The sequence below is a fragment of the Ciconia boyciana genome, chromosome 1, assembly GCF_034638445.1.
Source record: "Ciconia boyciana chromosome 1, ASM3463844v1, whole genome shotgun sequence".
In the NCBI taxonomy this organism is placed as follows: domain Eukaryota; kingdom Metazoa; phylum Chordata; class Aves; order Ciconiiformes; family Ciconiidae; genus Ciconia; species Ciconia boyciana.
In genome coordinates this window covers 109,492,023-109,518,736 of record NC_132934.1, presented here as the reverse complement: position 1 = coordinate 109,518,736, position 26,714 = coordinate 109,492,023, and the positions used below count along the sequence as shown (strand labels likewise).

The window sequence follows — 26,714 nt, the reverse complement described above, 5'->3', positions numbered from 1 at the left end:
GCTTCATCTTTAATAGATAAGAAGCTCATTTTGCAAAAATCAGTGTAGCACAGTTAAATTGAAGCTCTGGTAATTATAGTAGCTGAAGTTCCTCTGTTAGATCTCTTCCATACTTTCTCCTATTTAACTGTTTATGCTGCCCTGCTACCCGGCCCCTCTACCTTTTTCTTCCCAGCCTCCAAAATAACTCCAAAGTTGACTGGTTAGACATGGCATCCAAGAAAAACCAACTGGTCAGCAGTCAGGCAGTAAGTGGCATTATGGTAGTATTTCAACTCTAGAACAGTAAAAGCTAAGGTGTACAGACAAACTACCAAGAGCAGTCTCAGAGCACAGTAGGGTTAATGCATCTCTGCAAGAGAGAAGCAGCAGAGCATGGAAGTATACAGGGCAAAAGTCAAACAGTTTTTGGTAACAGATTTAGATGTATCTTATGGTCTGGGTTTTTAAGCGTAGTGCAGTCAAGAAGCAATAATGAAGTTTTGGAACCCACCTATACTATTAAAAACTCTGCAGGTCCTTAAAAAAGATAGACTGGGTGTCATAACTCTTACTGAGCCCAGAAGAACATAAAGCAGAAAATGTAGCAGAATTACAAGGAAAGATCGGTGCAAAAGCCAAAGACTGAAAATCAAAGATAGAAAATATGTGGGAAAATCCCCAGAGATGAAACAGGCATGCTGCTGCTGTTGCTGCCTTTTCCAATAAAAAAGAATAATAACCATCCTTCAGTTGATTTCCATGTGACAAGATGACAAAAGAGCGCTTGGAATGACTATGACAAGAGCCTATATGCCCCAAACCCTTACTAATCCATATATCGATTTTTTTTGAAATAAATTCTAGCCTTTCATATGTCTGGTAAATGTAAATCAGTAGCTTGAATTACCAGCTGCTTACTCTTCTATGCATACAGTGATGTGATAGTCTTAACTAGAGGGATTTGCAACCTTATTACTTTTTATCTCATTTGGAAAAGTATAAATTGGGTGTTGAAACTGCAGTGAACCTTATTAAATGCCTTCCCTATCCCCATTGGTTGCCTGAAGTGCACAGTAGTTCTTTCTTGTTGCTGTAAGAGGGATGAAAGATTTAGAAGCTCACGTCTACCTGAAAGGCAGCACACACATGCAGATCTGGAGAGGGTGCTTTCTCATTTGTAACAATGCCAAAATTCTATTGTGATGCCTTGGAAGCATCTCTAGGTATTGATTCTGAAAAATGATGGCACAGGTTCAGCCTTAGTGAAAGCAATGGAGTCAGCTTATCCAGGTTGCTTTTGAGGACTTCAGCCATCTATCAAGTGAACATAGCAATTTTTGCATATCCGAATGAATCATTCCTGTACAGCAAACTGTACAGGAATATACAGGAATGCTTAGCTTCCTCTCAAAGCTACTAATCTAACATACATTTCACAATTAACACTTTTTTTTTCCTCTCAAAATGAACGTTCAGTGACTTTTTGCTTTGAGATGCAGTTACTGTGGTTTCAACTTTAAACAACTTATCTTTATTATTATGAGAGAGGCTGCCAGCCCTTTCATTATTAGTCACGGGGATCGTCACGTGCTCCTTCCATTGTGCCTGTAGATCTTTTCCCTTCTCCGGCTCGTGCTGCGTAACCTCCTTTCTCTCCTACGTCACAAGCGCTGCAATCCTTTTCCTTTTCTGTTACATGCACAGCAATAATCTCCTGCTAACGCACCAGCTCTGACTAAGAGAATAAGCCCTGTCACCTCCAAGCTCAAGCAGCTTCCTGAATAATACCACATGATGGGAGATTACATGCTTAAAATGTATTTCAGTCTTAGAGTTTTCTTACTGGTTGTAAGTCATTCAAGCCCTTCCTTGCAGGTTGTGATGTTGCCCAAATCCCTCCCCAGGCCTATAACCCCGTGGTCCATTGTCTAGTATGACCTGACTCCATCTTTGGCCTTCTAATGAGTCTCCACGTTGCTGGTGAGGCACATGCCTTCTGATGTGCCTTTAGCTCTCAGGGATGGCACTTTACCATGTCCCTCAGCTAAGACATAGCAACAATAACGCTGTGCCCTGGTGCAGCACTTAGATGCCCAAAATTGCAAAGTCCTGTGCAAAACAGGTGGCATTTTGCAATCCTACTGTCTTAGAATTTAGCTCATTATTAGCCTCCTCATTTACTTCTGTAATGTTGCAGGTATGTATGTGTTTGTATTTAGCTAGCTGGGATTTTCACTAAGTTTTCAATGAATATGGTAAGTATAAATCTTTACTCAACATTTTTAGAAATAAAGGAAGCAGGTTGATATAGCTGAATATTCTAATATACACTAAGAATGGGGCCCCTGAATAGTTGTAACATAAAGTCTAAGTTTGTATGCAAGTACTGGGGTACATAGGTGCTGTTTTACAAAATTTTAGTATTGAAACAACTTTAGAAACTGGATAATATATTTCTTCTCATCTCTTATCATTTTTAAACTGTTTCTTTTCCCTGGACTCTGAAGACTGGCAAACAGGTACTCTAGGTTGCAGAGTTCTGTAGTAAGGCTTTGACACATCATGCAGTCAGAGATCCGTAAAACACTATTTTCTTCTGCACATAATCTTGTATGGTTTTTTTATTTACTGAAACAGAGTGATGCAGTGAAGCCAAAGTTGTGCGGGCTGCCTGAGCTCATTATGTGCTCTACTACACAACTTTGAGAGTGATATTTTGCTCTGTGGTATGCTAGCTGTAAAATAAGGGTATTAGTTCTTGCCTTCTTTGGTAAGCCTATTTGAGGTGAGATAAGTGTGAAGGGATAATTATACATTATTACTATGATAACACTGTTCTTTTTAATGTATGGTTTCATGCAATACTTCCTAAAAATCTTATTGCTATGCCATTGAAGCATTCATTAGCCTTTTCCCTGTTAAACTGTGATTTTTCATTTTTTTTACAAGACAGCATAATTTTTCTGATGTAACTGTCTTTCTGGCTGGGGACTTTCAACCAATGCTGGACTGAAGGAGAGAATAGGTTTCTCTTTCAGCACGCTTTTCTTGGCAGGCACATGAAATAGGTGCAATCTGGAATTATATAGAAGAGTTTTAGGGTGGAATTAATTTTCTTTTTATTTGACTATCTAAAAGTTTGCCGTCCAGTCGAGGTTAATTGTGTAGCTAAATATTTTCTAGTGAATACCTAAGTCAGCTGTCAGTCTTTCTCATAGTCTCGTTATTCTTTTCGAGTCTGCTGTAGAAACACTTTCATTGATCCAACATAATGCATATTTTCACATATGAAAAGAAATTAGTTTCCTTTCTATTGCAGAATTGTGATTTTTTTAACCTGGGTGTACAAGTTTCTGTATTTAAAAAATGTAAGTGTATTTGGAGGTAGTAGAAATAATTTATCACACATAGTAATGTAAGGGATGTCAAGAGCATAGAATTCTTTCTTCTTGTGATTTCAGTTTGTTGCTACCAAGAATCTGTCTAGCCAAGAGACAATTATTCCTGCCCTATTACATAGCTATAAATAACTGAAAATTCAGTGGCATTTATTTACAGAGCTGGAGAGATTTCTAGGCACAGCTTAGTTCAGAGGTATTTTCTGAGACGTAAAGCTTTTACCTGAGTTTTGCTCTGAAGTTTGAGCCTGTGGTGGTTTAGATGTGTAATTCGTAAGGGCATCAGAGAGCAGAAGGTCAAAAAGGGACGTCTGGTCTGTTTGTCTGTGTCTCTAGACTAGAACATGGCACAATTCAGGACACCAGAGTTAAGTTGTAAAGTTATAAGGTGGAAGCTGGACTGTGGTCTCTATGCAGTGCTGAGTTTTATTATCCTGAGTGGGACTATGTGTGAAATACCATGGCTTATTTATGCTTGGGTGACTTCTTAAGAAGCATTAGTAAAACATAGACAGAGCATGCTTCTTTCAAGGTGCCACATGAGCTTGCACTTCAATTTTATGGACTCTGTAAGGTGCAGAAGCTTGATCATCTACTCTGACAGATGTATGGAAACTCCACAAGTTCAACATAATTTCTTCTTCATTTTAGATGGCAAAATCCATGACATGGGAAAGGGCTGTATGCTTGAATGAGTCATAGTATACAAGAAGTCTGTAACTGAGATCTATTTTTCCTGAATCCTACTCCATGGATATGTCTTCTCTTACTCCACTGTCATGCTCTCATAATGTGCCATCTAGGCTTTGTTACCGATACAATGGTGTTATGAAAGAAACCTAATTAGAAAACTGAAATCTCCTTTAACTCTGTTAGAATTTCATATGAAAGGTAGTGAAAGACACCATAACACCAATACCGTAAGTTTTTTAAAATACATTTTATTCCTGGATTTATTGAGAAATGCTATTAGTAGATTTGGAACATCAAATGAACAACTGTGTAATGCAAGGAATAAGAAGCTGACAGAAAACAATAGAACACAGACAGCTAAAGAAGAGTCTTAGTTGTGGTTCAGGTTTAATATTTGGAGGGACAAGCTATGAACGGGAGAAAAGGTAAGAAATTATAAATACCATTTTCAGCCAGTCAGTACGTAAGTCCCTGATTTGCTGAAAGACATCTGGAATGTTATTTGAAGTCTCAGTTTTAAAATTAAATTGAGTACTTAGGAGCCTAAGGCCATGGTCAGCCAATGACTGCAAACACAACCCTGCATGTTTAAGATGTTACTGGCCACTGCACGGCCACCCCCCAAGCTGAACGGAAGAGCAGAGGTACCTTGGAAGGGGTATGAATTCTCCTAAATTGTCTCAGTACAAAGTTAGTTGGATTGGCTTAAACTGCTGTTCAAAGCTGTTTAAGCATTAGATAATTGACAGCTATTGTACTTATGTTACTATGAAGCAAGTCATGGTAAACATTTTAATGTTGGTTTATGAGACAGCTGAAATATATTTTAAGCAAATAACTTAATAAAAGCAATAACAATAGTCATTAAACTTCTTAACAAGTATGCAGAGAGTACACAAGAGTTCAACAATTCTCAGAATGATTTTTGTGCTGTAGGGCTTAAATTTTCCATCAGAATTGGCAGGAACAGTAAACTAATTAATGCTGGATTACAATGGAATTTCTACAAACTTGTATATGACACCTAGATTAACACCAAATGAGGTCATCATGATTAAAGTTGCCATGATGAACACCAGAGGTATTAATAAATATTAGACCAATTATAAGACAGTGTCAACCAAAAGAAGATAGTTCAGCACAAAAAGATGATGTTCAATATGAAAAAAATCAGTGTCACCCCTTAAAATTCATGTTAGCAAAATGATAAGGATCTGACTAAAACTGAAAAGCCCAGACTGTTCTCTTAAAAATGCTGCAGCCTGATCCTTTCTGGTGAGGCAGGCATACGTTTCTGCTGCTTGAGGGGCTCTCTGCATGGTTTGGCAGAGGTGTGTGCTGTACACTGTATTCAGCACGACCAAATTTGGATCCACCCAAGGACCATCGGCAGCATTGTTATGTACGGAGAAGAAAGCGTTTCTAAAATCTGCCAAATATGGTTTCCTTGAAACTCAAATAACAGAAGAAAATACCCTAAACTCTGATTCAAGAGCCATGCAGATGGCACATGTGGGTAGTACATGAGAAAGTTTTTCTTACTAGTTTCTTTGCATATCATCTCTCTGTAGACTTTCTTTTACCTCAGTATCCTTCTCACCTTTGTCTCTGATTTTCTGCAGTTTATTTAAAGGATTAAATTTAACTGCAGTAATAGATTATTGAGGATTTATTTTAAACTGTAACTTACTATCACCTAGTAAAGTTTGCATGTGTGAAAATGAAGTCTGTTTTTAAAATATGCTCACATATTTAAATTACTGACAAATGTTAATAGATTTCAGTGGAGTCACGTGGCAGATAATTGATCAGTTCATGGTGATGAACCAATGGAGCCAAAACAGACATATCCACTGGGCATCATATGGTGCTGTAAGAGGAAAGACAATGTTTGGACGTTGTTTGGAAGGAGAGAAGTGCAAGGATCCAAGAGAGATTGATCCTATACACTGAGGAGATCGTTACAGATGAAGGTATAGGGAACAGGTCACAGAATTTCACTCACTTTTCCTACCCTGCATCTGAAAACTTGAACTCAGTTTAGTAATACACGTCCTCTGCAATGGCACCCAGTGCAAGGGGAGGGCTCGGGAGGTTGGCAAGGAGTCAAGGACATGGCTCGGCATGCGCTATCTCGTCCCAGTTCACGGAGTGAACATCCTGCCACTGCTGACGATCATCAGGTCATGGTGACCCTAGCTTCTATTTATTGCAACGGTGTATTGTTTGTTGTGTAACCACGTGGGCATGATATATGTAATCTGCTGTTAAAAAGAAAAAATATATAAGTTGAGGCAGGGATGTCCCTGAGCTGAGCTCCAACTGGACACCTGACCCAACCATCCACTTTTCCCCTGCAACCCCCCGCATGGTTGGAGTATGGATATATGATCAATAAACTAATAGTTGCCTAGCCCCTGCTGTGGTCCCACATTTCACCTGACAGTATTGAACTACACAACTGTTTCTGAGAACCTTGTTGCCTACACCCAGCTTTATCAGAATACAGTATTCTTGACAATTTTTTCCCATTTCTCTGATCACCAGTGAAAACACAGCAACCTCTATGATGGTGAGTGAGTGATGGGAGCTAAGGCTCCCCCCAAAGGGAACTGCTAGGCTGGAAAAGCGTAAGAGACCTCTAGATGAGCTACAGTAAAATAAACAGCATGATCCAATTATAGTACTATTTTCAGAATATGTTTTTAAACGTTTTTAACTATGTCACTGAAAAATGAAAGTGATAAGAAAAATCTTCCTGCCACAATATCCAGAGAGGTTAGAATGACTTACATTCAATTAGTACTTTATTTGATGAATGTAGCTGTTCTCTGTTCATGGAATAGCTCTGTGAAGTCTGCGATGTCCTTTAATGCATTTGTTGTTCAGAATTATTTGACAAAGCATTACTTCAATGTTTCTCATTTAAATCAAGCTTTCTGTGAGATTTTGATTTTAGTACTTGTTTCTGAAGTCTTGTTGGTTATGTGTGAAAGGTAAATTATGCTGAAGTGCATTATCCTCTGATTGGACAGCTGGTGCAGGCAAGACACTTCCCCATGCTTGTAAAATTTTATTTTTTTCTATAAACCTCCTCCTTTTCAGGCAATTTAAACATGATTGCATAAGTATCTGTACACTTTACTGTACCGTACAGAAACTGAATTGGAATAAATTTTAAAAAATTTTGAAATAGTAACAGGTTTAACCCCAGTCCAACAAATCTCCTGAACTTCACTCTGTATAATAGCAAATACAATCTGGGACATAGAGAAGAATAAAGATATGAGACAGATCATCATCAGCTTCCATAAACAGCTCACCAGAGAACTCCTGTGCTCTATTGCTGCAGTTCAGCCAGAGGGACAACGTTAGTACAGTGGAATTATTTCTGAACCAGGAAACAACTTTTCAGCAAAATCCAAATTTTCCCCATATATGCTTTTGGGTTTTACAGAAAGTTCTCTTGCTTTTGAGAAACTGGAAACATGACATGAATCTGCATTTTTGTCAAAGGTGACATCTTGCCATGGCAGGAAAATGGCAGCATATACATGGTGGCAGGGCAAGCCACAAATGGACACTTCAGGGCCTTCCTCATGTAGACAACAGGAAAGAAGAGGTGCTAGCTGAGCTTTCAAAGCTGCAAGGCAGCTATATAAACCCTCTTTATTTCAAACTGGTGTTGAGACCAAATGGCCTAATTGTCTAAGGCCAAATTTACAGCTGAAAGAGGTCTGCTGATGCAGCTCTGCTACCAAGGCCTGCTGGTGGTAGTGTAATTAAGACCTGAAAAGATTGGTTTTGCCACCATAGCCAGTTCTGACTCCCTGGGTGAAACCTACCAACGGAATTAAATTTTTAAGGAAAAACACTCTTAGGCTTTTTGCACCAGAGATTCTACTGCAAAAATATTATTGAAATGAAAATTTCCTCTCTAAACTACAGTGTTGTAACAGTGAAAGATTTTTATGTTAGACTATGACCTTTGAGAAATTAGCAATGAAGTTTTATAACATTGAATGGTGAAGCCTTTTTAAAGCATATGTTTCAGTCTAAAAGGAGGTTTCCAAGAGCTTACCTTGTGTTGAACAACATAATTGCCAACTGAATAACATGGTACCAAGCCCAGGACAGTAAACCCTGCTGAAAGGTAAGATGTATTGGATCAGGTTTGGAGTTGTTCCAGTGTGGTTGCACCCCTCTTAATTCACTTGTATCATGGACAGGGCAAGCTCACATTTGCCTAGAAAGTATTATGTGGACATACAGTAAGATACAGCTGCAACAAAACAATTTTTTAAAAACATAATAGCAGTAGAAATGTTCCCAGAGAAATACTGTGGTAGAAGGCATGTCTGAAAACAATAGGAGATGGGATGGTAATGCAACCACTTTAGAACTCCTATAATGTTTAGTGGTCTACAATGAAATAATCTGCCTTTAAAAAAATCAAATGTCAGGGGATTTTTTTTCCACCTCACCACATCCACTGACCTTTGCATTGACTGTTCTCTGTGAGCCTTTGAGATGGAGCACATGCAGCATGTGGAGTCCCATGTCATGTCGGTCATCATTCTCTACTTGACATTTCTTGTGTTCCTAAGTCGATATGTTCCAGATTAATGAGGCATTTGTTCTCAATCAAGAAGCTATTTAAGAATACACTTTTAATTGTAATGGGTCGTATATGATTAATTATTTCTACATGGCTTGCTTATATTTTTGGATAGTTCAAAGCAGATTTTTCTTTTCCACTGGGTACTGCTGAAATCTTTTCAATGTTCATACTAGTTATCACCCAATAATTTATGGAAGTGAATTGTCTTCATGAGGGGTTGTGAACTTCTTTGAGAAATTTGCCTGGAGCTCTTTGCTGTAATGACCTTCAATGTTCTTTGTCTGTAAAAGGAATAAGAGGGCTAACATGAAAGTCGGTTGCAAAAGCTGTGTGTTTAAGATAATTTGTGGGGGGTTTTTTGGAAGACTCCATTGTTTCAGGACTACTCATCTCACAGTTGGTTCTGATGAGAGTATGTAGCCATTTTAGTATTGTCTGTGCTCATCCTTCTGCTTTAATTGAGGTCTACTCTTTTAACTCAGCTATGTCTTTAGAAGAAACTGTGTTTCAATGGCCAGTACATTCCAAACTGAACCAAGTTGTTCCCTACATGTGTGCTCCCTGCATGGGAGAAAAAGGACATGCCATGTGTTTTCATTTGCAAAGCTTACTTCAGACTTTTTTCACACCCTGAAGAATTTCAGTTTGTTGCTGTTCTTGAAAGGGCAAAAGGCTCAGTACTTCAGAGCTCTGGGTCTTGAGGGATTATTTTAAAACTCTGACCTTTCATTTCTCTTGGTTGCATGGGACATAATTTTTGCAAGTGTAACCATGCTCCTAATGGTGGTCAGCACACCAGACTCTGAGCTCAGAAGAGAGTTTGTATTCATAAGGGAAGAAGAGATTTTTCTCTCCTCTGACTTAGTAAATAATTAAATTAGCATTAACATCAACTTAATCCTACCCTTCCCATAAGACCTGTTGTACGTGGCTACAGAGATTGCAAATGAATCACCTGTAGAAGGATTCAGGTCCAGAGGAGGATCTTTCCCTTTTCACATCACCTTTGTCTGCAGCTGTCAGATAGATAATCTGATCATCCACTCACAAGATAAATTATCCTTTTATTAAGTGGGTCCAGTCTAGTAAAATAATAGCCATGAAAATGCTACAATAAAAGAATAATAAGAACCCAAAGTGCTTGTTAGAGCTGTCTGTAGGTAGCAGTCTGCTATTCACTGCCTTGTGACTGATCTTTTACAAGTTTCATGTGAAATGTACTGTGGGCAGCTACCATCCAGCTATTTTTCTTGGCTGTTTCCATTTTAGACGAGCAGGAGCAACATTATGAGGAAAAATCAATTTGTTCAAAGGGACCCATTAGGTCTAAACTTAGGGGCTATAGCATCAGATTATGTGCTATCTGTGGGTGGCTTTTTGTAGCATATGGTGATTGAATCTATGTTCTCTTCTTCTCTTCTCATACAGAATATGTCATGAGGAGCATCTCCTCCAGAAGAGCTTTCTCTGTAGGAACGACATTCAAATTACTTTGATTTTTCCTAGTATCTATCATGGCAGTATGTTCCTGCAGGGCAAGGGACAGAGCTTTGTCAGTTAGGTTTACAGTAAAAGGGCACAAGTGGTGCAGAATGACTTAGCAGAGAATTAGAAGGAGGAATTGCAAATGAAACAAACCGTAGAGTCATGACAAAGTGCAGAGATGATGAAAACAGCCAATAACCACCCCTCACCTTCCCCCCCAAGTATAGTGTGTCATTCAGGGCTCTTCTCACAAGTGCCAGTGACTCATTTTGGTGAAATTTCAAAGGTTAACACCCTTCCCCATTCTTCAGTGGGAGGTCATCACCCTTGATGCAGAGGCAACAGACCTGAATGTGTGATTGCATATAAGCTACCACAGCTCATGGCTGATTTGTTTTAATTTAAACTACTGCATAGTATATTAATACACAGAGCAGAAATACTTGGCTGTTTCGCCAGCCAGGAAGGCAGGTGGGAAGCGTAATCCTCTGCTCTTCCCAATGCAACTTGATGGTGCTCGTGGGTCAGAGCTGTTGTTCTAGAAAGCACTTCTCCTATCCTGGTGGTCAGAGGCTGAATTTTGCAGTCAGAAGTGCTTTTTGTATAGATGCACGCATGTGAAGGGGGTGAGTTGATGGCAGAGATGAGTAAAGAAACTCTCTGAAGTACTGGTTTTGAACTCTGTGGCTACAATTGCACTATCAAAAAAACCCCAGCAACCCAGCTTCAGGAGAGTACAGTATGTGTTAGCAATTTTGCCCATGAAGTTTATTTTACTGCAAAGAAAAACAACAACTTAATTTTTTAGCCTGAAGGTTAAGACACAGCAAAAGCCTGTTTGAGTTAGCCTGTAGAAAGGCAGAGCTGAGACATGGAACAGCTATAGTTAAAGGCAAAAGGGCCTATGTGGAGACTGATAGAGAAGCAAAAGTGAACTAGAATAGTTCGTGTCTCGCTGAAGCTGAAAAAGTACGCTCCATTTAAAATGATAATTTATGGAGCTCTGATTGCCAGGTATTCAATTTGGTCCTGGAATCACTTGAACTCAGACTATATTTGTGAAACAGTCATGCTTTGCACAAATATCGTCAGTGTCAGCTGTATTGAACAGTCTGCTTCTTTTTTGGTATTAAGCACAATAATAATTAGTTGAGTAAAATGACAATTATGTCCAAAAGGGACCTCTTCCAATAAAAAAATTATGCTATGCTACCTACTGCAATTCTTATAAATGGTTTCATAATCAGATTCAGTCATCCTTTCCTCTGTCTGGATGGCCTGTAACCTACAGAATCTGTTGTGAATTTGTGAGTTTGGGGTTTGAACGGAGCTCGCTAAGAAGGTCATGCAGAGTTAGTGCCAAGCACCCTCTTTGGAGAGACTGATGTAAATACAGCTGGGCTGGCCCAACTAGACCCTCTCGTGAGGTCACCATCATTAGCTGAACTGTGGGACCGCTGGACCTAGTAAGCTAGTTCTGCCAAAATAGTAAAACTTCCCTACTGAACTGAACTTGAAACAGCTCATGTGTTGGAGTGAATTGCTGATCACATAAAGGAGAGAGAAAATGTTTCTCAGAATACTCAAGGAAAACTTATTTTTTCTCCAGTCTTCACCTGACAGTGTAAACAAGTGACCAAAATGATAAAGGAGAGATGTTTGATGAATAATAGGCTAAATGGAATAACAGGTCATGCAAAGTCTGTAGGAAAACTAAAAATCAAAAGGGCAGTTTAGGACAAGCTTCCTAATAGTGAAGATTTGCAGGTCCCTTGCAAAGTGCATGTTATTTTATAGACACAGTAGTGAACATTATTCTATGAGAAAGGCCTGGAAATGCAAAGTGTGGGTTATATCCCAGTGAAAGAAATTCTAGAGCTGAGTTAGATTTAAAGCTTAATTTCTCAAAACTGAATCGTCCTCCAAAGCATGGGTCGGGTGGAGCAGGATGAGGAAAAAAAATCCTCAGTTATGTTCTGAGAGTGAGATGGTCAGATCTAAAGCATGCTGAAGTGAGAGCTCGTATTGATTTTGCTGAGGTTTGTATCAAAGAACAGAGTCACAGGTATCGGTCAGAGCAGCACTTTCAGGCACACTGTGAGAGATTTTTGCTTGTGGATACAGCAAGACTGAAATGCTGAGCTTCAACTTCTTTATAAAGGAAGCAGGATGGAACTGTTCTGGGAATATTTGAACTTTAATAAGCTGATCTTTAATAAAAAGACAACTCACACCATGGCAATCCGAAACTCACATTATGAGAAATTCCCTAAGGACAGCCCAAATTAGAATTTGTTGTTTTTTAAGACTGCAGTTATCCCAAATTCATGTATAGCAATCTATTATCTTCCAAGCCAAGCACATTTCCTATTTCGGTTTTATAAATGCTTATCCTGGCCATTAGACACAGGATAAATACTAAAAACAAAAGTAACATTTTTGTTGGTTTTTCCTCTTTTTGGAAACCTTTTGACCCGCACCAATTAGTATCAGTCTCTTTGCACCTATTGAATACCCCTCAGGGAACTCCCATAGCACAAGTCTGAACTTGTTACATAAAAACAGATATATTTTAGATTAACTGTTTTGTATATTTTCCAGCAGCATAGTTGCTAAGAGGTCAGCATGAGGACCTTATTCTTTAGAGAATGAAGATAATGAAAACACCTATACTTGACACATTCACCATTGACAGAACTGGTGAACCTGAGCTTGTGTGAAATAAACTGTGCAAAAAGTCCTGGTGGAGAAACATCTGCTGTAAATGTTTCAGTAGGGAAAAGATATTGTCTGGCTGAAAAATATAGGACAAATTCATAAATGCAGCATGTTGATGTTTAACAGATATACGTGGCCTTAGGGACCCATGTGGCTCCATTACTCGTCCAAAGTTCAAAATAAAGAGAAAAATAAGTTTTGACAGTCACTTCTGAGGGAAGTGATAACAGATCAAAGGACTTTCTTTTATTGCAATATTTTCATCATTGTGGAAAAGAATCACTTTGGACTTGAGCTGCTGTTTGAAATCTTTACCTTTTAATAAGTGAACTCTGTAAATGTAGCTCAGAGAACAAAGGTTCCTCTTTTACAGTTAAACTTTTAACCCTTGAGGTTGAATTGGTGGAGACCAGAGGGAAAATCCACTGTGTTTTCACTGAACTTTTTACCCTTTGAAAAAAACTGAACAAGTTTAAAGTTCATACACTGAGCAAGAGGTCTCTACTGGGGATTTCTGGTATTATTAACTTCCTGACCTCAGATAATTAAAAGGGAAGAGCAGAAGCAGTGCAGACTTTGACTCAACTTTGAACTTTTAACCTCTTGAGGAACGTTTTTAGTGTGCAAGTGGTACACACAGTAAACTCTCTTATTAACTTTCTTTAACCCACGGACACAAAAAATGTCAGCAGGCCAAAATTATCCTTTGTCCTTTATGTCATATTTCTATTTGTGTAGCAGTTAAAACTCAAGGGGGATATTGTTTGGATACAAAAGTGACAGAGACAACTATTTCCCAGGAACTGGCAAGTACAGTAGGCAAGCAAAAGTGAGAAGCATCCATGAATCTGTCAGACACTGCAGCAGGGTTTGTAATTCAGACTGCGTTGGGTTTTACCCTTAGGACATACACCAATATTTTAGTGTTGCCCCTTAGCAAAATTTTCCTTACAGAGTGGAGGTATTTTATCTCTTTATTCAACTGGGCTTTACTTCCTCAAGCATTAAACATAGTGATACTCAGCAGCCCAGGAGATTATGGATTTATTGACTAGGAAATAATCAAACAAGTAGCATTATGAATTCTGTATTTGAGCACATAAATTTTACTTTCTCATGGCTATAACATAAATGAAAGAAAAAAATCTTTGCTTCTTGTCTCAGCAAGATGAAGATTATCTGTGGTCAGTTGTTTGTCAGGGATACTATTTACTATGAACTAGTCTGGGGAATAATGTGGGAAGCAGTAAAAGCTTCATTTAAACCTCCTAGCATTAGTGTTATTGGGGTGTAAAATAGAATTATTGTGAATCCATGTAGTCAGAGATAGAAGAACTTAGCTGAAAAAAAATACAAGGAATATTGAATGAAAATGTTTCCCGTAAGAGAAAGCCGTAAGCTTCTGGGGCAAAATGTCAATAATTGGTATCCTCTCGATTTTTTCACCATAAGAAAAGGAAGAATACAAGTGAGTTTATGTCTTATGGTTCCCTAAATGTTTATTGCATATCATGGTGTTCCCAATCATAGCAATCATTTGTCTTCTCCACTAGGAACTCAACAGTGTTCAATGTAAATTGTAACATTTATTTCAGTTTTCTTTAGATGCAGAAACGCAATCAGAAAAAACTGCAAAATGTCTTTTGGAAGCAGATGTGCTAGAGCATGAAATTGCTGCATTAGGATTATTAGAAGATTAGCAGAAAAATTTTGAGGCTGGCTAGATGTTATGGTAAGTATGGATGCATGCCTCTTGAAAGTTTTGAATTTGGAAGATTTTTCAAACCTCTTGATTAAAGCCAGCTGAACACTGAAAAAAAATCCCTCTTCAAACAAATACACAAATCAAATAGTTATTTAGGGGATCATCCTATATGTCCTGGTGAAAAGAACTCTGGAAGACAAAAGACTGAAAATTTTGGCTAAAAAGCACCTTTGCTTGGAAAGGCACCATATTAGCCTGGTTTTCAATTGGTTTTTGTTGTTTTTCTACTGCTTAAAAATATTGGCTACATTACCAGATAGTGTGATGCAATTCAAATAGATCTGCAGAGTGAAACAGTTAGTGTGGTAGGACCCGATATTCACGCTGTATGCATGCAGAGGGTATATTTCAGACTAGCTCTGGCCTGATCCCATGAGCCAAACACCCATAGTGGCAGGAGCACATCATGAGTACTCCTAAGTTTATTTTCTGGTCTATTTTTAACCTGGAAGAATCTATTTCATGTGCTCTGTGACCTCCCGACAGTGCGAACCAGAGGGCAAGAAGTGGAGGTGATGAAGGGATGCACTTCCAAAGCGCCCTCCTGTTCTGGACTGAAATGTCTGTGTAGATGCACCTGATGCCATTGAAACAGGGAGCAGGAGTTGGCCTCTGTGATCAGATCACATATCACGCTGAAAGCATCCTCATGGTTTGTAATTGGTGACGCAGGCACAGGCTCACCCCTGCAGCTGCGTGGGTGTGGGCATGCCTGTACTGGGATGTGCCTACAGTGGGGATGGAGGAGTGGGCATCCTTGGGAAACCCGCAGTAGGATCCTGCAAGGAGGCTGGGAAGGAACCACCCCATAGCCCTCCTTCCAGAGGTGTGTCTGTGAGGGTCGATATGCAAACAGAATAATAAAAGGCCATTCAGTATTAACTGTTCACTACCACCAGCTGGGGACATCATCTGTGCCCCTTAGCAGTTTTCACAGAGACCCACCCTGGGATGTGCGGGGACCAAAACTGTAAGTAGAGGGATGCTTAACGACCGCGTGGGCCCAGTGGCCAGAAGCACTTGCTGTTAAGCCTCCACAGAGGTGTCCGATATATTCCTGCTTGGGGTAGGACTGTCACAGCAAGTCTGAATTAAATATGCTGTACTGAATCTGAAAGAAGTGTTGCCCTGTGTCTATGAAGTCCTGACTCAGGAAAGCACTCAGGCTACTGTTTGTATGCTGGAAAAGTGAAATTATGAGTAGACACTGCTATTAGTCAAAAAACATAGTGGAGGGAAGAACACTTGAGTTGCCACATAAAGAAATTTTATTAATTTTCTTATTTCTTAAATGTAAATTTAAACATGAATTTTGTTATGTGAGGCCTTAAACTGAGCAGTGGGTCTTGTTGAGCCTTGGCCAGCCGGGTGCCTTCCTCCTGGATCGGGACATGGCCTCCTCTTCAGGGTGCAGTGGGAGAGAAGGAGGGATATGCTTATGAAAGGCAGCTTCCTTCTGCTCCGCCGTTGGAGCAGGGTGAATCCTTTCATCGTGCCCTGGCCTTGGAGGGGAGCATGAAAACCATGGCAAAGTCTCATGCTCAGGCTGAGCTGGTTCATCCCCTGCCACACCAGTGGTACCGAGCAATCTGGAGGCTCAGCAGGGTTTCCCCTGCTCCCTTTGCAACTTTTAGCTCTGAAGGTTTTCCAGATTTTCAGCTGCAAGGTAGGAGGCTTCAAAGTGTGGTCACTAGGCCAAAGTGGGCAATTTTTCATGTGGGTGGCAAAAAGCACTCTTGGAATAAAGACCCAACTCCTCCAGACAAGCTTAAATTCCTGCTGCAAAGTATGGGATTAGTAAGAGCATCTCTACTAGCAGGTTAGCCAGATTTTCTTTTTTTTTCAGCATAGACTCAACAGTGCATTTTTCCCTGATCCAGATCACTGAACTGTCTGTCTGAACTGTTTCAGTGCAGAGGTTTTCCAAAAAGCATTCGGCTTGTGGTATATAGTTGGCACAGAAAATTTCAGCTGGAGCTAGACAGGAGAAGTTTGGCAAAGTTACAGGCAATTGATAGCAGGATGTTTATCATAACAAGCATTGGGAAATCTTGCTACCAGCCCCCCCTGCAATCTCACAGTTCATACACAGAGACAGAATATGTAAAGTCAGCATGAGTGTGTACGCATGTGAGCGCGTGGATGGATGGAAAGTGTCAACGTGAGCGTGAGTTTGTGTACTGCAGAGCTACTCATGTGAGAAAGTAAGTACCAGAGCCTGTCCCTAGGCATGGATTAAGGAAGGCAATTAGACACATGCTTAGCCACTGGGGGTGCCTTCCTCTATCAGACCTTTGCAAACTCATCTGTCCTTGTGCACCACTGTGCCTGTGGAAGCACTGAACTTCTGCTTTCCCTTAGATTTCAGTACTGGTGGACTGGCACGGGCTGTTCTCGGTGGCAAGGCCCTCGGCTCAGCAGATCTACAACTTGCTGTCCCTCAGAACAAAGAGCAGTCTCATCTGTTTTTGCAGACTTGCCTCCTGAGCATGGAGAATATGTTCAGCTTGTATTGGGGACGGAGATGCAAGCAGGAAAAACCTAGTAATAGAGATACTTAGCACTCATGTAGGGCTCTTCAGGAAGTTCAGTTAATCCTCACAGTAACTATATGATATAGGAAAATACTGTTGGGACAAAACTGCACTGTATTTTTTCCTGGATGGAGCATACAGGTATTATAGAAACAGATAAAATATAAGCCCAATAATGATTATGATCTGTATATAGATGCAGAGCAGAAGTTAAATGGTTTACTTGGCCTTCAGGATGAAACCATGTCAGGATGAGGTTTAGAAAGTCAAAGCCTTCTTCTCAGTCCTGCACCCAGCCCATACGTCATTACCTTTCTCTCATGCTGAATGTCGGTAGTTTTTCTTTTCCCTGCTTTCTGCGTGGGCATGTGGACAGAGTTTATAAAAATTGGAAAGCAAAATTCTCACCTGGCCCTGCACATTGAAACAAGAATAAAAGAGGAATCCTGGTAAATGTCACATCCCACACACTCTGCCCTTGAGTCCTTCAAAGCCAAACGATCAAGGCTGAAATGTATTGCATGGAAGGAAGGAAGACGAATTAAAACATGCTTCACGTTGCAAAGGGATACTTACAGCTTAAATTCTGGTCAAGGTGAGGGACAGAAAGGAGGTATAACTGAATTACAAACCCTGCTTGGTTATTTAGGGGAGATAGCACCCTACTTAATAGAGCTAAATGGAAAGGCCAAACCTAGCTCTAAACACGTGCAGTTAGTCGGGGTAATAGTAACAGTGGTAAAAACTGGCAGGGAACACATCCATCCTTTCGTCGCGTGGTTCTGCCCTGCCTGCAGCTGCCCTTGGCAGGTCCGAGCATGGCTGCAAGTGTCGGACCAACGTGTTGAAAGCCAAACGCCACATCTGTAGGTGGAACTGGATCATATTAAAACTTTCCCCTGCAGCATTTTTTTGCTGATGGGCCATTTCACCTGCTTCACCTCTCACACCAAGTGGATCATGTGGCCTTGGGAAGACCCTGATTTAAAGTGCCAGACGGGAGGAGTGGTTGCAAGAAGGAGCACAAGGAGAAAGCTCCGCCAACAAAAAGGGGCCGTACTGGGGATCCAGAAAGTGAATCCTTGGCAGCCTGAAATCAGGCTCCTCTGAAGGTATACGTTCATGCCCTCGCTATGTTTCTCAAAGGCAAGCTTGAAAAGTCTCACCGTGGACTTATTTTTGCTCCTCAGCTGTTGCTCTCTTAGATTATACACAAGTCTAATAACATGCAAAGATTAGTCTGTAGTGACTACTACTTATGCCAGGTTGGTTGATGGATGCGTGTGTCTGGTTTTTGTTATTACTTTCTGACTCTGCAGAGAAGACATCTGAGTGTCCACAGGGACGAAGATGACATGATCCCTGCTGAAAAGTGGTTGTAATCAAATTTGAGACTTGATAGTGAAGGATGTCAAGACAAAATGCTGAATAGATATAGGGTGATCAGGAGGTTTATTAGCAAAACAGACTGCATGCTCATCAAAGCCTTCTTTCTTTATGGTGAGTTGGAAAAAGTTTTTTGGGGTTTTTTTAGGTTTTTTTCAATGTAAGTCTGTCTGTGGGGCTGATCCATTGCTACAGGTGTTAAGAAACATGTGTCTGAAATTTCTGAAGTGGCCAAGCAGATACTGGTGAGCAAATCAAAGGGAAGTTTAAATTTAAGATTGAAGCTCACCCTATAAAGCTGAACTTTTCATAAGCCAGCACCGTGGTAGACAACTTCTCTCCTGTTTGCTTTTTTTTGTGCCATGGCTGTACCTCCAACAGTTTAACAGAAGAGCATCCCAATCAGGTTAACCTTTCAGACTTTGTTCACTAAGCTGGCTACTAGCAGAGAAATCTTCCTCCCTTGGACGGTATTTTATTGTCAGGAAGGGAGAGCATATTACTCTCCACTGGATAAATTATAGAACTATACAAAAGGAGGGACACATTAATAGTCTTTCTCATCTTCGTGTCCAAATTGCTTATTAGTTGCTTAATTTTTTACTCTCAGCAGTGGGACTTCTTACACAGAATAAAGATCAAAGTGTGCTCTTCTCTCATGCCTAGCCAAAGCCAGATAATAAAATATATTACTCCTTATGTTCCTTGGTGAAGAGGCAAAAAGACACATAACCTGTCTTTATTATAGAAGAATATACTACTGATCAGATTTTTGTTTGTATAAAGTTTTGTTTTATTTCACAGTCTCATCAATACAAAAAAATACATCTGATATTTAAGGCATAAGTGCAGAGCCTAATTCATCTGATAAAATGCTTTTCTTCAGACACATTTCAGTCTGTCCACTGAGACAACAGAGTATTTTTCTCTGATGCGCAAGTGATGTCTTATATGTTATTTTATTATTACTTATCCTTAAAACCTTTTCAGTGTGCCTTATACAATGTTGCATAAATAGGATGCCTTTAGTATTCCTCGTGTCAAGTATTAGAATGAGGAATTAAAAATAATGTATAAAAAGTAATGTTAATAAGTAGCTGATATTTTTAAGGGGTTTGTTTGGTATCAGGAGTACAGGATGATACTTTGGAAGTAGTTCAGGAACTTGTGTTGATCTAAAATCTCAACCTCAAATTCTACCTTACTGGCCACAGGACCCATCAGAACCACTGGATACTGTGCTCAAGGAGTACTTGTTTGTACGTGTGGGATTTTGAATGTTTGTTACTCATCCCTAAGGCTTCATTTTTTCATGTGCCACAACAGTCAGATCAAAGCATGAAACAGTGTTCTGTGACGATGGTGAAGATAACATAAAATCAGTGGTCACAGGTAGTACAGAAAAGATGATACCGATTCCACACTACTGAAAAATGGCTGCTAGTAGCTCAGAGATTTACGCTTTACTTCCTCTTATCAAGTACCCTTATTATATTCTAGAAATATATCCTTAAAATGAATTAATGTTTGTCCACCATCACATATTGTCCAAGAGGAAGTCAGACAAGAAGCAAACAAAAGGATTGGTGAGTTTCCTAACTTCTCGTTATTTAAGGAAATCAAAGTAAATTGTAGTAAACTTTTCACCAAAATCAAAAAGTGGAGCTAAGAGTCTGACCCAGTGAAAGAAGATCAGGAATCATCATCTGGCTCAAATTCTGGCTGTACCCCCCCAAGAAATGCAGATCAACTCTCCTTTTAAAGGACATTGCCATCTAAGCAAAAAAAATCCCTCGTCTTTGCTAGTCACAGTTGTAAATTTGACATGCTTGCTTTATTAGCTGATATACACTACATTTAACAAAATGCATTTGTGTTGTGCCTCAAGATGTTCTTGTTTACGTGTACCCTGTTCCCTGAAGAAGGGTAATTTTAATGTCATAAGAAACTTCACATTTTATTTCTAGCACTGATATACCTAATGTAAACAGTCCTCCCCAAGGAAGGAAAGGGAACGGTCAGCATGCAGAAAGCACTGCATGAAAACTTTGTTAGGACCGCGCCAAGCCTGCCTTTTCTCCCCGGTGGTGATGGGCACAGCACCGCGCTCTCCTCGAGCGTACTGCCATTTTCTCCTTTTAGGGTAGCAAATCCTGATCTGTAAATTTCACGGTGGCACAGGAGCCGCAGCCAGTTCCAGGAATCTGCCACTGCTCCCTGGGTCAGCTCAATGTTGCTTTCATCAGAAGTGTCACTGCAATGGGGAGAAGTTGTTATAACGAGTTTCAGGAGGCATTGACATAATCAGGTCAGCTGGAGGTGCATAAACAAGGGAGGGGGGAACAAAACCCATAGAGAAATGTATATCTTTCCATCCTGTCCCTGGGAGACACGAAGCAAAAGGCCTGCTGGAGTGGCATCCTTGCTCCCCCCTTTTCTCTTTTTGGCTGTAAGGCGTTTTCTTCACTGCAACCTGACAGACCCAAGGACATTTTCATCCATCGCATGGATCTTAGGCAAATTTTCCCTTTCTTCTTGTTGTTATCATGGCAGGCAGATTTTTTTAACAGGCTGCTTAATGGCTAGGTACCCTCCCACTGCGGAGATGTCTGTCAGTGAGACAGAGAGAGGATGGGGTCTCTCCGGTGGCTTCGGGGCTGCTGGGGAGGGGAGAAGGGGGAACTTAAAGGAATATTGTACATTGCAGGGACATCTAGGGAGCTTGCGCCTCTAATGATGAAAACATTACCGGGCTTTTGTATTTTCTCCTCTTGTGAGCCTATTGAAAGTTTTTCGTGACAACTGTGATCTGAAGAAAGACAGGAAAAATACTGTGTTATGTAATTTGCATCTGGAGATGGCACACACTAATGCAAACCTCAGTCAATCATAGAGCAGGCTGCTATTACAACTGGGGCTGAAAAATACTTTTTCAGTTTAAAAATAACCAATCTAAAATTGTTGAAATTACTGGAGAAGTCTCTTTTCTGATGTGACTCTAGTGATACCAGAAGTAGGGCCTGCAGTCCTGGCTGGAAGATGAAGCACTGGGTATTTATTGAGCATTTAGAGTACCTTCATGCTAACATGCATGCCAATATTTAATGCAATCTCTAGCTATATTACTTCAAGATAACTGATTTCATGAGGAAGAAAGATGGCAGATTCTGTCCTTTATGCTGTCACTGTTGCTGAGTAATTCATTTTCCTTTGGAGGGAGAGGGCTTGGGGAATATGAAAAGGAGTCTCCATCAGTCCCATCTCCATTAAGCATCCAAATTAACCAACAAAGGAAGAGGCTGGTGTTAAGAGCGAGGTGGGAAACACATTTTGTTCATGAGAAGCTGAATTTTTGTGATCTGCTGCAGCACTGGATTGTGAGAACTCAAGCATTAAGGGGACCAGTTTTAGGAGGTCCTCTTGGGAAAAGTTTGAGGTGTTCTAAAAAGAAGATGCAGTTGGCAGGTTAGATACTGTGACCTTCTCTTCACAGCAGTGCAGAGCTGAAGACTGCCTTTGACATTAGTGGGGGCAGATCTGCAGGGGTTTTGGATAAGACTGATGTCCTTGTAAGTACAATCTCTCGCTTCTGGCAAGAGAGTGGCAGTGTATTACTCTCTGTATTTGGATTATTACCATGCTTTCTACCTACTTACACTTCATTTGCAATTTTGGATAAGTAGAGTCATCATCTTCATTTTATGCCCCAAGCTTTTGTCTGGTGCAGCTGTGTAGTGTTAACAGCTGCTGGTTTTTGTTACAGAAGTGGCTGCATTTTAGGAATAGGCAAGGAGATTTCTGCTCTACAGTTTGTTCAGCCAGTCTGTGAAGCACTTTGTAGACCCAGGTGTGTAAAAAGTACTTAATAATATTGATCTTACAATAATAATAATTTGGTAAAAAGATATTATGATCCATGTTTTGATGTGCAATTTACCACTGATTTGTTATACCATATGCAGAAAATCTTGGGCTCATGTTACTGAGCCTCACTGAACAAAACCCCATGTCTAGAAATTAGATTACTATTCTGCAGCTCAGTGATTAAAATAAAAAAATACTCTATCACTTGTATTTACATTCTTGCTGCAAATCAGGTCACCCTGCCCTTTGAGTTTTGTTTTCCACAGAATGGGCCAAATCCATTCCCAGTGTGACTCCCTTGACTCCAGCACGGTTGCACAAGAGATGACTGTAGCTCATTAAGTCTGCAGAATAACTCTATTTTGATTAGGGATAAGAAATTAGTATTTGGGCGGAGTCTTATTCTTGCTGGCATGCTAGGTGGTTTTTTTCATTGACATTAACTGGAGCTGGAATAGACATTGTTTACTTAAAAAAAAAAAAAAAAAGAAAAAGTATACATTTTATCTGCTTTCTAGCCATTGTACGGAAATAACCATGAGACTGTAAATGACAACAAAATCAGAAGAGAAAATAAATATAATCTCTTAGCTATGTCTTCCTCTGTAATACCATTCTTTGCTGAAAACACAGACACAGTTCTGCTGCAAACACAAGAAAGGGATTGGGTCCGTTCGGCTTACTGCTTGCTCTCTGAGCTGGGAGCACTGGGTACGGACTGGCAATGAAAGGGGATACGCTCACCTGAGCACCCCGCAGAGGAGGTGCGAAAGAGAGAGCCAAGTGTGGATACTAGCACCAGGAGCCTGCCGGGAGAGGCGGGAAGAGGCAAAGGGGACTGGAAAGCCCTGTCTGCCTTGCACGAGTGGGACACTGCCTACCTTCAGTGTGGGAGGGTATGAGAAAGGCATGGGGGAGAGGGATGGAGCCAGCTGGGAAGACAAATATGAGGCATTAGAGGCTTTCTGGAGAGTGTAGGATTGAGAGAAAGGTCAGACGAGGTGCCTGGGGAAGAGACGGTGGGACTTTCTTGGTACAGAGAGGAGAAGAGATGACTGGAGTCACCCATGCCGTGCAGCAGGAAAGCTTTCAGTGGACCACTGATTTAATCCCTCTGCCCCTATACAAGAGAAACTGTCCAAGACGGTCGTCTTTCTGTGGTCTCGTCTCCAATTACTTTGCCATAGACAGGGACCCGCAGTGCCCCAGACTGTGTCTGGTGGCAAATAAATAAATCTGATTGACTAGCGCTGTGAACATTAATTCTCTGGGAGTAGCAACAGAGTGGCATTGCCCTTTGTACATGCAAGGGCCAGGAAAAAATATACTGTAGCACTTTTCTTCCTGATGTTTAGCTGAAAGTAACATTAAAGACCTCAGCTCCTCCCAGCAGGTCATTAAAGCCCCAGGAAATACCCTGTTCCTCTATCGTTATTGCTTAATTATTTTCAGCTCTGTAATCTAATTTGCAGTTTGACTCTATGTTGATTCTAGCTGCCATATCATAACCTTTGCAGTACAGGAAATGCGACGCAGGGTTGGCTGTACTGATGTCTAAATCTTTTAGTGAAAAGGGCCTTTTTCTAAGCCTGCAGCTTCAGGAAACAACTCGTTTTCTAGAAAGCCTGAAACCTTTAACATTCTGGAGATTTCACTTTCTCCGACTTTCTTTTAAAAATGTTTTACAGAGTTTACACTGCAAAACTGAGTAATAAAAGGTCTTTTATTGAGTATGTGCCTTTACTCTTTAGTTTTAAAGCAGGATGTTAGAGAAATATGTCACACAGAGGAGCTGTTAACATATTCCTTTTATTTTAATTAAATATAACAGATGCTTCAGGTGTTCTAAAAAACAAGGAAATAAACTCATAGCTATGCAGGGAAGCTGTCTGAATGTAGGAATTACAAGTGAGATAAATTAACAATTGAAACAATTTAAAGCTTGAAGTATTATTAAATACGTGCTGTCTAAAGCAGATAGTTTTATTTCAAACAGAAATAACTGAGTTTATGCAATAGCTACTACCTACTCAGTTTCTCTAGAAATCTCCAAAAACTAACAGGAAATTAGAGCCGTAGGGAGCCGTCTGCTTTGAGATATGTCTCATCAAGACTCTCATTCTTATGTCTGGAATTGTTTGACAAAATACAGGGACAATACATACAGTTCATAGTATGTGATATATGAGATGCTTTTGAGCTCAAAGGTTCTTCTGGATGTGTATTAGTCAAGTGAGCCTGCAGGAGGGCACTTAATTTGAAATAAAGCAAAAAGGGAAAGAATGTGAAAGGGTCTCTGAAGTGTAAGTCTCCAGGAAAAGCAGTCAAAAAAGGCACAGGAGGAAATCATCTAGACTAGGAGATGAGAATGGGGGAAGCATATGGAAACTAGTGATCAGCAGTCCAAGGACTACGTTTTGGGTGAATATCCTTAATGAGTAGGAAGTGTTGCAAGCAAGATTGTATTTTCTTTTTCCTGTAGCCTTTTTGTTTCCAACCTTTGCATGCATACCTCTGAACCTTGGCTTCAAACCAGGTTAAATAAACCTTCCCATTGTTTTGCTACAGGTCTGTCTTGTGTCAAGGTGCACCAGGATGAAACAGAGGGCCTGAGCCTGCAGCCCGAGGGGCTCAGGGTATCAGAGGTGCAAAGGAGGGGTGGGAGTGCCTATGCTGTGTGTACTGAGGGACCCTGGGAAGTCCATGCAGATGCTCTGAAGCCTGTGTTGCCACATGCTAGGCTGTGAGGTGGTCCCCGTGGCTGGTGCAGGAGGAGCTCTTTCTCTGCAGCGTACGGGGGTACACAGGCCATTTCTCAGCCTATGAGGATGGTGAGGCATCCCTATGTGGTGCTTGTGCCCTATGTAAAAACAAGGGTCCTGTCTCACTTAAAAATCTCAGGATCAGGGAAAAAGAGATTTCCACACAGTGGAGACGGTCCGTTCTAGGCCGCTGGACTCAGCTGTGTGAGACGACTCTAAAGCAGCGTGCTGTTCAGCCTTCCTTGTGTTAGGGATGTGGCTTATGAGAATGTATGGAAGAGTTATTCCCACACCTCTCTTCTCCTTCTTTGCCGCATAGCTCTGCAGAGCTCTGTGAGCCTGCAAGCTACAGCAGCCCTTCTGCCAAGAGGACTGCCATTATCCCGACAGCAGGGGATTTGATGGGTAGTGTTAGTACACTGAAGTGGTGTGTGCTGACTAACCATTACAGTGAAAAAAACAATAATACTCTCAAGTTGTTATACTCGAGAACTGTTGTTCAGCTAATAGTTCTGAGCTAATACTCGGAGCTGTTGTTCAAATCTATGTGTGTAGAATGGGAGAAAAGAAAAATTGCAATTAGCCTCCATATCGCCTACATAGGCAAATGATTGCTGTGGTGTCCAGACCACCTCCTCTCTACTCCCCAACCCTGTGTCAGCAACATAGGTGAGCCCCCAATACTATGAAATAGTCATGGCATTGCAGTTGCAAAGCCTTTGCTCCTGAACAGTACTGTGGCAGCTAGGCCTGCCCTTTGAATTAAAAAAATTATTCTGGTAACAGAGTTAACTGAATTAATTTGGTGTAAATGAGACTGAAATGGATGTGTAAATAAGAAGCCATTGCTATATAGAAATGTTGCACTATTCCAAGTCCCCTCTTGTTAGTACTAGGGGAAAATACTCTTCCAACAAGTATCTTGAATATCAAACTCTGCTTGGCTGATTCAAAATGAATAGGCAGCTTTATGGTCTCAGCCTGTATTCATTTTTAGACTTAAAAATTCTGACTGAAGTCATTGGAAGACCTTTGATCCATTAGTAATGCAGGATCAGATCCTCTCTCCAGGTAAAAGACATAAGAAAAGGTAAGGAAATGGCAACCTCCCCTTTCTTCATCATGCAGCATGGTGATTCTTTTCTATGATCAGACACAAATGTAATGATTCAGGAAGAAAGGCCTTAATGCTTAGAAGAAAGGCTGAAAAGAGAAGTTATTTAAATGACAGCTAGAAGAAGGGAACAACGCTGATATAATTGGAGTAGACAAAGGATGTTCACTTTGTGACACGTTTTGAGAAACATCCAGGAACATTTGTTATGCCAAACTGGGTTCATGGTTCAGTGGAAATGCCATCTTCCAATGGAGAAGTAAGCCGAAGAGGCAGCATTCTGATCAGACAAGGGAACAAAAATAGTTCAGGGTTCCAGAGCAGATAGTTGTATACAAGTTTAGATATATTATTATGATAACAGTCCTGCTAAGTGTGCACAGCATTTTCCT

The 26,714-nt window shown here is 40.5% G+C and overlaps 1 protein-coding gene across 2 annotated transcripts in view; it reads left to right on the top strand.

Annotated features, from left to right (window-relative positions):
• The first annotated feature begins 14,511 nt into the window (after window positions 1-14,511).
• The window catches only part of SAMSN1 (SAM domain, SH3 domain and nuclear localization signals 1), a 161,806-nt gene continuing 149,603 nt past the window's right edge, over window positions 14,512-26,714 (top strand). For both annotated transcript variants that reach the window (XM_072851789.1, XM_072851779.1), the window contains exon 1: window positions 14,512-14,629. The gene's annotated coding sequence lies outside the window, so the exon portion shown is untranslated. The remainder of the gene's footprint in view (window positions 14,630-26,714) is intronic.